At 40.4% G+C, this 10,312-nt stretch overlaps 1 long non-coding RNA gene across 1 annotated transcript; it reads right to left on the bottom strand.

The window, feature by feature from the left end:
- Positions 1-1,101: 1,101 nt before the first annotated feature.
- Positions 1,102-2,685, bottom strand: LOC148048951 (uncharacterized). The gene is made up of 2 exons (XR_015695329.1): positions 2,609-2,685; positions 1,102-1,680 (listed from the first exon to the last, which is right to left on the bottom strand). It is a non-coding gene; the product is annotated as an uncharacterized LOC148048951 (long non-coding RNA).
- Between the last annotated feature and the right edge of the window lie 7,627 nt (positions 2,686-10,312).

Below are 10,312 nucleotides of genomic sequence, written 5' to 3'. Positions count from 1 at the left end.
GTCATTCCCACACACCATTACTCTTTCTGATTCAAAGGAGAGTGTGAAATTCATGTGCTCTGTCTGGAAATATATCTACCATTAATATAAGTTTTCTCATTTAGAATTTTCAAAACCAAAGTTAGTACGATGTAATAAAAACTAGAAATGCCATCATCCCTTCCTATTCTCTTGGATCTTATCTTAGGTATCAGCAGACCAAAGTGTGTGAAAGAAGATCTGGCACCAAAACCACAAAGATTACTGACTTTATGTTGGCAAAATCCACATAACTGGTGAGCTTCATTTACTGTAGCTGTTATTGCTCCTAAATCCTCTGGCCAAATATGATAGGAAAAACTTATCAAACATTGTTACCAATGCATTAAAATATGTCTGACTCTAGGGGGCAGTGTTCACCTCTGATTTACAGCTGAAGAGCTTCTGTGGTCATGTGGCCAGCATGACTATATGCAGATAGAAGACAAATGAATAACATGTATTTAAGGGTGCAGTTGAGACTCATGCATACTAGATGTCAGCGTTGCTACACACACAAAGATCGTTTAAAAAAATACTATGTTTTAAAAACATAATGTTTAAAACTGCTGTCTTTTAATGGAGTATAACATGCCCTGCCAGGATAACAAATGGTTTAACAAATCTCAGAGGAATTCCAAACAATTTAGTTAATATCCATATACTTCTAACCTATTTTATTTTACTCATTCTTATTATTTCTGGGATTCATCCTGGAAACTTTGCAATCAGACAGATAGTCTGGTACCCAATTTAAATGAATAATGTGATATAACATTAAAAATAAACCTTTCTAAGGCTTTGATTTCCAGAAAATATTATTGCCACAGCAATGGTCTATTAGAAAAAATGAACTTTACTTATTGATTGGTTTTGGTGCCAGAATATCGAGGATTTTGTAGTGGACTTGAGAATTATATGTTCACTTAGAGTGACAATTCACCCGATGGTATCAGAGTGAAACATTTTCAAGGAAAAAACAAGAAAGTCCAGTTGCCTTTTGAAAAGCACACATGTTGCATTATGGGAAAGATTTATATTTAGAGGCTCTTCCTGAGCTAGATTGAGACAGGTGACTGTGAATAAGCTAAATCAAACTTCTTTAATACCAGTAGATATTTCACCTAGAAGGTTTAACTCATGATTGCATGTAAGTTCTTGATACAGTTTACTTCATCAAACCAGATTTGAAAGATGAGCCTTTACAAATGCAGAATGAGAATAATTTATTGATGAAAGCAGCTACATCTTGGAAAGCCAGTATAAATTTTTTGGTGAGGAAGCATTGTCTTTCAATACACCAGCTCAAAAGCAGAACTTGTTGCATTAAATATGCATTGCAATTGGCAAGGGATAAAATGGCCATTTTTTTCTTGACAGCAAATAAGCCTGTGGTGTTGTACGTGACCATGGAGCTTTGTGCCAGAGAAAAGTTTGATTATAGCAAAAGATAATCAGGTTAAATATGGAGAAGAAATATTGCAAAATTAAGATGCCATCTGGAAGATAAGAATGATTTACTAGTAGGATAAAGACAAGTGTGTCTCTTTGGAATTGACTGAAGCCTTCTGGAAGAAAGATTTCCAAAATCAAATTATAGAGAATCCAGTGGTTGAATCAGTAGGCTTTCCGCACATCAACACAATACCCGTTGCTGCAGACCTGAAAATCAAAGTAACAGATTATCAATAGAGCAGGGGTGTCAAACTCAAGGTTCTGTTTGACCTGGGGGGGGGGGGGGCAGAATAGGCATGGCCAGGGTGGGTGTGGCTATCTCAACATCATTTTTGCTGGTTTTGCCTGTGGTGGCTTGAGCGCTCTGTCAGAGGAAACAGGTTCCCAAGCTCCATTTTCAGCTGCAACAGACTCCTGCAACCCTTTGCCAGCAAAAGCGGAGTTTGGACCTCCATTTTCGCTGTCAGAGGCACCGTGGGCAAGGCCTTCCCTGTTTCCAGGGTGGCCCTGTGGACCAGATCTAAGCAACATGTGGGCTGGATCCAGCCCCTGGGCCTTGAATTTGACACCCCTTGCACTAGAGTAAGACAGCAATTTCCTCAGAACTAAACTATGTCATTCTTTAACACTAACCCGATTTTTTTTTCCAGGTTTTACATTGTATAAAAAGACAGGGTGAAGTGATTCCTGATCCTTTCCTATAAGCTTCGGGATTTCTTCAGCATTTCTAAGTGGCTTCACTGAACTGTAGACCTTTGGGTCACAACCAGCTCTGCCCTGATTTTCTCATTTCTCTCTTCCACCTTCCCTAGTATGGAGATACCTACAAGTGAAGAGAAAGGACTGTCTCTGTCCAGAAAGTGCTTGCTAGGGAGAAGCACAAGACTCTGAGAAGGCCAGGCACTTTGTTCTTAGAAGGAAGAAACAGCCCTGGATATTCACCTTATTTGTTGTGGCTGCTGTTTGAAGGAAAAACAAAGTAATAAGAAAACCAAAAGAATGCTAGAGGGATACTTTTTCTTCTGTGTACATTCACTGTAGTTTGGAAAACCTAAACCAGCTTTCAGCAAGATCCATTTGTAGTGATCAACCCTTGGAATCCGAGGACATAGATTAGAGGTAATCTTTTACTAACCCTTCCATCTCCACATTTTGTTCCAGCTGTAACCAATCCATCATCTTCCGTTTCTGGAAAATATTTCATTTTGCATTGCAGTTTGTTTCCATGTCTGCAGTATAACCTGCCACACTTTACATCCCTGAAAAGGAAACAGTGAATTCATTCTAATTAAACAGAATGGAGTAATGAGAGGATGTTCATTTGCTAATCTCTTCAGTGACTTACAATATAATAAGAAGGAGGGAGAGGGATACCATAACTAGATAGGCAGGCAGATAGACAGACAGACGGATGGATGGATAGAGAGAGAGAGGATGTATATAATTAAGGTGACCAGACGTCCCTAGCGAGGTCGCGGGCTGGCAGTAACCGCCGCGGCCTAGCTCCCCCCCCCCCGGTCAATGGTGTCCCTCTTTACCAATCTGAAAATCTGGTCACCTTACTTGTTTAGGTAATTCTGAGGTGGTTGATGGTTCTGTGAGTGCCTGTCCTTTATAATTTTCCACATTGCCTTGATGGTTTTTATTCCAGTGACTTTGTCTTTCCTGTTCTTAGGCTTAGGAAAAAAAAACTGGTTTCATTGGCAGTCTTTCTTTTGGGGGGGGGGGGGATTTTATTTTTTTGGTGTTTTCCTAGCACTGTCATAGTTTGTGGGTGTGGGTGGGTGTGTAATGTCCCACAGTTATCTATGCATTAATAATGATCTAGTAATATTAATAATATCTAGTAATTAGTAATATCTAATAATAACATCGTCTTGGCCACTCCCACCAGGTCACATGGGTGGCAGGCCACTCCCATCCGGTCACATGGGTGGCAAGCCACTCCCATCCGGTCACATGGGCAGCAAGCCACTCCCACAAAGGAGGCCACGCCCACAGAGTAGGTTCGAACAATTTTTGAAACCCACCCCTGGCACACACACACACACACAGACACACCTTCTTCCTTCTATTTTCCCTACATTAATAACCCTGTGAGGCTGAGATAGTGGCCCAAAGTCACCCAGCTGGCCTTGATAGGGTTAACTCAAACTTATGGTCTCCTGATTTCTAGCCTGATAACTTAACCATTGGATCAAACTGATCCTCATTTGCAAGCATCAAGATCAACAAAGTTTTGCCACATTACCTTAGAATGCTGTATGATAACCACTGGTTATAAATCCATGAAATAATAGGAAGGAAGGAAGGAAGGAAGGAAGGAAGGAAGGAAGGAAGGAAGGAAGGAAGGAAGGAAGGAAGGAAGGAAGGAAGGAAGGAAGGGTAGTTGTGCCTGTCACTTTGAGTAGAATCCTATTGGCTCAATTTTGGTGTTTTCCTTTTTTTCTTTATTTTTAGATGTTGCTTTATGAACATGAACACTTTTTTTAAAAAAAAGTTTGATGAGCTGATAATGGCTGTGGAAAACATGCAGAGGTATTTATTTTTGGATGAAGATAGATGATAAAAGTTGCAGACTAAGAGATATCTCCATGTGAGATATCTCTTGGTCTCTCTTTGAAGTTTAAGCCTGCCTTTCCTTACAATAATAGGAGTTTGACTAAATTGGAAAGTGGCAAATTCTTTTATCTTTTTTTTTTAAAAAAAATAGTTTTTATTAAACATTTTAAAGTTTAAAACGAACCAGAAGAAATAAATACAAAAACAAATACAAAACAGATAAAAACACAAAAAATATAACAATGTAATATACTTTCACAGCTTTCCGTATCAGCATATATATTCTCCTTTTGTAATTTATAGTTTAATTATTGCCTTCCCTTAGTTTTTAACTAATTAATGATCATGTGATAATTATGTTATAATATAATAATATAGTTAGTACATATAATCAAATTTTACATATATACATTTTTCTTCATAGTGTATTCGATAGTTTTCAAAACTTTTATTTCTTGTTTTGGCTTTAATTCTCTAGTCATACAGTCTACTCCAAATTTTATAATTTTCCCTTTCTTTTAACTCCATGGTCATCCTGTCCATTTCAACACATTTAATCATTATCATAATTATCATGTCATCGGTTGGGGGGGATCAGTTTTTCCAATTTTTCACAAAGGCAATCCTTGCAGCAGTTAGTATGTGTAATGTTATATATTGGTATTTCTTATCCATCTCTTGGTCTAATACCTAATACATATAATTCTGGTTTCAATACTATCCTCTCTTCCATGGTTTCTTCCAACCAATCCTTAATTTTAAGCCAATATTTCCTGGCATGGGAACACGTCCACCAAATATGATAAAGCATTCCAGATTTATGTCTGCATCTCCAATATTCTGCAGAATGTTTGGATACATCTTGGTCAATCTCACTGATGATAAGTGCCATCGGTACAACATTTTATATAAGTTCTCTTATATACAACTGCCATTGTGAGTTTCCCCCCGCAACACCACAAGTAGAGTGTTCTCTCAACCTCAGCAATATTAAGCTGTGTAGACTTCAACTCCCAGGATTCCCCAGTCAGCATGCTGAGTTGAGTTGCTGAGGTTGAGAAAGACTACACTAGGAAACACATGACAGACTTCAGAATTAGGGAACAGCTAGGATTATTCCAACAAAAGACATTAATCTTTAAAAGATTAAAAGCAATATATTCCTTTGTGTGTTCTTTGTGCGCTCAATGTATTCTAATGAGTTTACTTATTGAATGTTTGTTTGGGATTGTAGTATTTCTATATCAACTTTAGTTTTCCTGCCTTTCTGTCTTTGTCTTCATATAGAGGACAAAAGATAGTCCATTCTTAGCAGAGTTATGAACATGTGTTGTAGAAGTATTGGTTATTTTACAATGAGCGTTTGATATTTGGCTAAAGATTTGCAAAGGTTTTTATTCTATAAACTATAGCATAGTCTAATCTCATAGATTCTGTGAATTTATTATATTAAATATTAATCTGAGATGAAACTTGGGGTATAAATGAAATAGGTAAATTATAGCTAAATTCAATCATTATAACTTTTGTATTAACAAGAAGCCTGTATTAAAATTTGCATGCATGTACAGGAGCATCTAATATATTTCTTTTCTGTTGTACTTTTCCTATTATGCCTAATTCAAAGAATTGCATTAAGATATTTTGTACTGATGCTGCTCTAACTCAGTGGTTCCCAAAGTGGGCAGTACCATCCCTGGGGGGCGGTAGGATGAACCAGAGGCAAGGAAGGTGGCAGAGGAGTGCTGGAGGTGGCCCCCTCGCAGGGCGCAAAACTCTGTTTGGAATGACAGGGCCATAGAAGGGGATATAGTGTGTTGTGTGTAAATAACAAGCCCCCGAAAGGCCATCCAGCCTCCAGCAAGAGCCTCATACCAGCGATAGGGAAGAAAACAGAGAAATGTACACCTATGGGTGCATTTAAAAGCAAAGCAGAGAAGCCAACTCATTTATTTCCCAAGGCTCCTTCTCCCTGCTTGGGAGCTCCTCCCGAAATCCTTACCCACAAAGCAAGGGCTTTGCCTGGCTATTCCACTTTGTGCTCCTCCTCCCTGATTTAATTATTTTTTAAAAACCTGGATTGAAAAAAGTGATCCAGGAGGAGGCAGAGGAGGGGGCTGCCTCTCTTTCTCTGCCGGCCTGCGCTGGAGCAGCAGTCCTTGCCAGCCGGGAGCACGGAAGTAGGGTGCCTCCCCTCCCACTGTTAGAGTCTCTGTTAGAGCCTCCCACCCACCGATGGATAGTTTTGGAGGCTCCTTGGATAGCAAAGGTAAAGGTTCCCCACACATGCGTGCTAGTAATTTCCATCTCTAAGGACGTTGCTCGTCTCCATTCCTAAGCCAAAGAGCCAGAGATGTCAGAAAATGTCTCCGTGGTCATGTGGCCGGCATAACTAAATGCCAAAGGCGCACAGAGTGCTGTTACCTTCTCACCAAAGTGGTCCCTATTTTTCTATTTGCATTTTTTACATGTTTTTGAACTGTTAGGTTGGCAGAAGCTGGGAGAAATAACGGGAGCTCACTCCATTATGCGGTGCTGAACTGCTGACCTTCTGATAGACAAGCTCAGTGTCTTAGCCACTGAGCCACTCTATCTGATCTTTTACTGGGTTCTATTAAGAATGTTAATTATTATCTTTAAAGCCCTTTATGCCATGGATGTAGGATATCTACAGAATCATCTTTCCCCAATGAGATTGACTTTCCCCACTCACGCTGGCAGAAGGGGGCTGCTGCAGATCCTTCTGCCAATGAATTTCAGCTGGTGGAATCCAGAAGAAGAACATCTTCTGCCATTGCTCCTCCCCTTTAGAACATTTTGCCACAGGAAGTAAGATCCACTCTCTCTTTTATTCCTCAGGTAAAGCCTTAAAATCTGGCTATACTGATCTGTCCTCTCCAAATCCTTTGTTTTTTGTTCTTTTTAAAATTGTTTTAGTTTAATGTTCTTATATTTGCAGAAGGATCATTCCCCCTTCTGTCAAATTATAAAATGCAGCTTGTTGGAAATGCAGGTGGGGGAATTAAAGTGTAGGGCATTAGTGGCTACATTTGGCTTTGGTAGAAAAGCGGTTGTGAAGCTGAGCCAGCCTTTCCATTAAATTTTGAAAGAGCCCAGGTGCCACACTGACTCCAAATTGGAGCCGGTTACACTTGAACGCACCCCTATGCGTAAATATAGTCTGTGCTTCAGCAGTTGCCTCGTTCACAGGCAACTGCTGATATGCCTGTGCTAGGTCTAGCTTTGCAAATATGGTCCCCTGCCCCAGAGAGTGCAGCAGATGCTGCACCACGGGCACCAGGTATGTGCTCTGCTGCAATGCTCTGTTTAATGTGCACATAAAATCAGCACAGATCCTCACAGATCCATCACTCTTCACTGGCATCACTATCGGAGTTTCCCAACGAGCATGGTCTATGGGTTCTACTATCCCTTGGGCCAGTAATTTATCAATTTCTGCATCCACTTTAGGTTCTAATGCAAAAGGTACCCGCCGCGGCTTCAGCCTCCGTGGCAGAACCTGTGGGTCTAAAGCGAAATGGGAGTACCAGTGTACTTCCCCAAACCCTCCCCAAAAACTTTGGGGAATTCCTTAATTAACAAATCCAAATCCGTAGTACTCTGGATTTGATCAATGCCTGTTATGCCAAGTCCCAAAGCCTCAAACCATTCCAATCCTAATATACTGGCCGGGGACCTTTCACCACAATCAGAGGTAACTTTTTGTTGAACTGCTTAAATGCTACCTTAAAGAGATATTTACCCAGCCCTGGAACGAGATTTCCTTGGAAATCCCTTAATCTTAACAGACAAGGCTCCAAACTTGTCTTGGCTAAAGCCGGAATTATCCTGTTAACAGTTGCCCAAAAAATTATTGATATAGCTGATCCTGTGTCAACCTCCATCTGACAGGGTCTGCCCTCCAAGTGGACCGTAAGGAAAATTTTCCCTCTCGGACCATGGACAATCTGGTCCACTTCAGTTTCTTCCCTATCCTCATTTACAGCAAAACAGGAATACCTTTTCCTGAAACTCTGGCCCCTGGTAAATTTGGTTTTTTTTTTCTGTAGCCCTGACTGGTGCTAGGGAGACTGCCTTTCTGCGCATTTGCACAAGGAGCAGTGGCCCTGCAGACCCTTGCTAAATGACCCCCTTTTCCACAACGGAGACAAATGGTATTTTCAAAATGGCACTCCATTCTATCATGCCTACCTCCACACCCTGGGCAGGTAGTTTGAGGCAAAACATTACCCTGTCGATCTCTGGCCTGTTCCTAAACCTAAACCTCTACTGCCCTGGCTTCATCTAAAGCTGTTTGTAAATCTAACTAAGGTTTGGCCAGTAGATGGCGCTGAATACAGAGGTCTCTAACCCCACCTACAAGCTGATCTGTAATGGGCTCATCCAAATCTTTAAAACAACAATGGAGGGCCGCAGCTCTTAAAGCAGCCATATATTCATTAATTGTCTCTTCCTCACGCTGAAACCTGCTGTAAAAGGCAAACCGGTGTGAAGTGCGAGAAAGTGATGGGGCATAATGATTTTTTACCTTTGTCATCAAAACATCCCATGTCACAATGCGGACTGAGTGCGGAGCCACTAGCGATTCCGCAAGGTTAAACATCTCCGTGCTACACAGATTTAAAAAACACAATTTCTTTCTCTGTTCAGTTAGGTTAGCAAAGCCGTTGGCTTCTAAAAAAACACTCAAATCGGGTAATATAAGAGTCCCAAGTCTGTTTGGCCAGGTTAAAACTGGCTAATGTATTCATTGAAGCCATTCTGAGGTAACTTTTTCTCCCCTTTGGCTTAACCCCAAATCGGTCTTCGTAGTAGAAGTGACTCGCTTGACGTCTCGTCAAGGGATTCCCTGAGGGACTTTAGCTCTAATGACATCGCTCTTTGATTAGTGACTTTCTCAGCTCTGCCTGGACTCAGCCTCAGAGGCATCCCACCCTCGTCGCCAATGTTATAGCTGGGAGAACACGGTCAGACAAACAGAGGCGAGCCAGGACTTCAAGTCAGCTAACAGTTTATTTCTAAAAGGTTGCCAAACGCGGCACTTCACATTTCACGCGTTTTAGCTAACTGGCAACAGCTGAGCCCTATTTCACAGTTCTTTATATACCCCAGCTGTCAAACAGGTAACCAATCAGAAACAAGGACACGCCCCTCTAGCCAAACAGACCAGAGAGGAAACTGTAGTACACAACATTTTGGAATCAAGTACTTGAGTACTAAGAACCAGGACACAAGTGAGCAATTTTAATGCCTCTGTTTGAGAAGCTTTTTCCACTACAGAACAGAAGTAGAAGTGGACGGATGAGGCTCCTGAAAACCAAATCCTCTAATGTCTGAAAGTACAATTCTCCCACTGTCTCCTTTGCAGCCTGAGAAATTAGGGAACATCCATTTTGAGCCTCTTGCTCCACCTACTATGCAGCTATGGGCCATATTGTCTCTTATGTTATGTTCCCTCGCTTTGCTCAGTCTTTTTCAGGGTCATTCCCGCACACCATTACTCTTTATGATTCAAAGGACAGTGTGAAATTCATGTGCTCTGTCTGGAAAGTTATCTACCATTAATATCAAAGTGTTTAATTTAGAATTTTCAAAACCAAAGTTAGTACTATGTAATAAAAGCTAGAAATGCCATCATCCCTTCCTATTCTCTTGGATATTATCTTGGGTGTCAGCAGACCAAAGTGTGTGAAAGAAGATCTGGCACCAAAACCACAAAGATTACTGACTTTATGTTGACAAAATCCACATAACTGGTGAGCTTCATTTACTGTAGCTGTTATTGCTCCTAAATCCTCTGGCCAAATATGATATGAAAAACGTATCAAACATTGTTACCAATGCATTAAAATGTGTCTAACTCTAGGGGGCAGTGTTCACCTCTGATTTACAGCTGAAGAGCTTCTGTGGCAATGTGGCCAGCATGACTATATGCAGATAGAAGACAAATAAATAGCATGTATTTAAGGGTGCAGTTGAGACTCTTGCATAGTAGATGTCAGGGTTGCTACACATACAAAGATCGTTTAAAAAAATACTATGATTTAAAAATCTAAATGTTTAAAACTGATCACTTTTAATGGAGTATAACATGCCCTGGCAGGATAACAAATGGTTTAACAAATCTCAGAGGAATTTCAAACAATTCAGTTAATATCCATATATTTATTACCCATTTTATTTTATTCATCCTCATTATGCATGAAGCATTCACTATCTCATACAGTGTCACTATATAAACTTGCCTATTTCATTT

Source organism: Thamnophis sirtalis, unplaced genomic scaffold (assembly GCF_051295495.1).
Source record: "Thamnophis sirtalis isolate CommonGarterSnake01/CBP01778 unplaced genomic scaffold, rThaSir2_p1.2 scaffold_2, whole genome shotgun sequence".
Lineage (NCBI taxonomy): Eukaryota > Metazoa > Chordata > Lepidosauria > Squamata > Natricidae > Thamnophis > Thamnophis sirtalis.
The sequence above is the reverse complement of the archived record's forward strand: the minus strand, read 5'-3'. Positions and strand labels throughout refer to the sequence as shown.